The following is a 2,772-nucleotide window of genomic DNA, read 5'->3' on the forward strand; positions in this document are numbered from 1 at the left end:
CATCAGATTCTTCATCTTCTGAAGGGCGTCTTGTCCGAACCCTACCATAGGTTGATCGCTCGATGGTTCCGGACTGCAGACGGGTTCTAGGCCGGGAGGCTCTCAGAATCGACTCGAAATCATCCCGTGCCGATGTCCCCTTGCTGGTCATGTTGGCAGTGACCCTTGAACGTTCACCGTCTTCGACCATTGTTCTTCTTCTTCGGAAACGTCTAGTCCTTGGCTTTGGCGCTTCCATGTTGAGTCTTTGGAACACGGAAATTCTTTCGGGAAACGTTTTGGTGCAGTCGCACTCAGATAATACCGCCCGAATGAGTTTTGAGCAAGGACATTGAGTCTCTAATCTTTGAGGGCTACTCTTTCTGGATTTGCTCGTACCTACAGCACGATAGTACAGCTTGTCCGTCTGAAAGTCGGAGCAACCTATCGCGTGTTGGCATGATCTCCCAAGTATAACGTCATCGTCATCAGACAACAACGTTTCCTTTTGAGAATGAATTTCCTTCTTTGAGCTCTCCAGAGTCACACGCCTCGAAACGCGCCTTTTTGGGCGTGAATTCTCATCGGGCTCTTGGACTTTGATGCGCAAATTGGTGCGCGCAACTGCCTTGAGCTCCTTGTCACGTTGGAGGTGGCAGCGACCCCCAGCGTGTTGAGTCGTTCGGGGATTCTTCAGCGGGCCCAAACGTCTCTGGATTGGAGCCTTGCTTCGCTCCTCGGGAAGTGGACCGAGGCGCTCCCAGACTGACTTCCTATTCTGGGATGGTCCTGTGGGATCTCCCGAGGTAGTTGTGGTAATCATCGGCGGTCTGGACTGATTCGCCGAAGGTTGCACTTTCCACGGTCGCAGTTGCTGCTTTTTGGTCTGAACTGCCGCTTCAGACTTTGGCCTCAAAACTTTGCGAGTTGGTGACGGCTTCTTGGCCACCTCCTTCTGCAGCTTTCTACGGGCTTCTTCGGATTGAGCCCGCGCCTGCGCTGATAGTGCGCAGCGTTTGCGAATGCGCTCCTCCAGCGTTGATCGGTTCCGTTTGACACGGACCCATTCCATTGTTGGCGGCTTGGAGGAACCACCATTCGTTGATTGTCGAGGCTGCTTGCCTCTTTTGTTCTTCAGATCCATGTTGTAGCGGATCCCGTCAACTGACTCCATGGCCTTTGCGAATCGTTTCGCAAGGCGTTGACGTTGCCTTTGGCGGGCTCTCTTCGAGAGAGTCACCACGCCCTCTGTGGCAGAAGAGTTGGCCAGAGCAGATCTGACCTGGTTGGAAACTGGAGGAATCTCACCCGATGCGACTTTGGCATCAACCGGGGCGAGATCTTCGTTGGTGGCTTCGACTTCTTCATACCAACGAACCTTTCTCCTGGAGGAGAACTTCTGGGATTTCTTAGACTTGCGGGGGGAGGTTGATCCGGACGAGGACGACAAGTATTCCTCGAACTTCTGTTGGTCTCCTCGAACTTGGCTTGGTCGAACTCATACTCGACCTCCTCCACGACCGGGATTGAGATCCGCGGCTGCGACGCTCCGATCTCGACAGCGAGATCAGCGGCTCCCACTGTGGTCGCCAGATTGTTCGCGGGGAAAATCGTTTTCTTCTTCATTGATGTCATTGTGATCTCAAAATAACAACTTTTTGTGGTTACAAAAGATCCGGTCTTTTTTAGATCCGGTTACAATGAAAATCAAAGAAAAATAAAGAAAAATTACAACTTTCTCCTTTTGTGTCGAACAAATCACGAGCTCCTGTTTTGTGGTCGCTCGCTTGCGTGGGTTGTTTGCCTGCGCCGGGGTTTATCCGTGGACCACCGCGAGATCTAGATCCGATCAGATCTAAGCAGTACGACGGGTATTATTCCACGAAGGAAATAATAGCCGGGGAGGATTGATTCACCAAGGAAACAATCGTCCAAGTCTCGGGATCTAAGACCAAGCTTAGATCCGGAGTACGTCTGCGTAGATCTGAGATCCGGTCCTCTCGAACACCTGCCTTTTTTGGCGTTGACGATCGCTGAGCACCAGATCTGGAAGAGTGAGTCCCCGAAGTCCCAAAGCTCCAATCTTTTTTAAGTTTCGAGTCTTGAATCCGGCAGAGCTTCGCCTCCAAAATTTCCAACCTCTGAACAAATGAACCAAGTGGCCTATTTATAGGCACCCTTTACTGTGCCCGCGCACGGAACAGTGTCGGCCACCTCTGGGTGGCCGGCACTGGGCCGAGCCACCCCAGGGTGGCTCGGCCACCGAGCCACCTCAGAAGATCTGGAAGAGTGATCCCCGAAGTCCCAAAGCATCAAATCTTTTTTTGAAGTTTTGAGTCTGAATCCGCACGAGCTTCCGCCTTCAAATTTTCCAACCGCCTCAAATGCAACAACGTTCCCACTCTCCTATTTATAGGCAACAATCTGGTCATGTTGGCACAGATATGGGCGCCACCTCAGGGTGGCTTCGGCTTGCCGAGCACCCTGAGGTGGGCTCAGCTGCCGAGCCAGTCAGCCTAGGGTGTCTCGCCTTGCCGAGCCACCTCAGTGCTGGCTCGGCTTGGCCGAGCCCACCTGAGGTGGCTCGGTTCGGACGGAGCGCAAAACCCGAGGGGCTCGGGAAACCGCCACCTCAAGGTGGCTCGCCACAGCTGAGCGCACCGCTGAGGTGGCTCGTGGCCGAGCACCTCAGGTGGCTCGGCCAAGGCAGCCACACTGAGGTGGCTCGCCAAGGCCGAGCGCACCCAAGGTGTCGGCAGCCCCCGAGCCACCCTAGGGTGGCTCGGGCAGCGC

The sequence above is a fragment of the Asparagus officinalis genome, chromosome 3 (genome assembly GCF_001876935.1).
Source record: "Asparagus officinalis chromosome 3, Aspof.V1, whole genome shotgun sequence".
NCBI lineage: Eukaryota > Viridiplantae > Streptophyta > Magnoliopsida > Asparagales > Asparagaceae > Asparagus > Asparagus officinalis.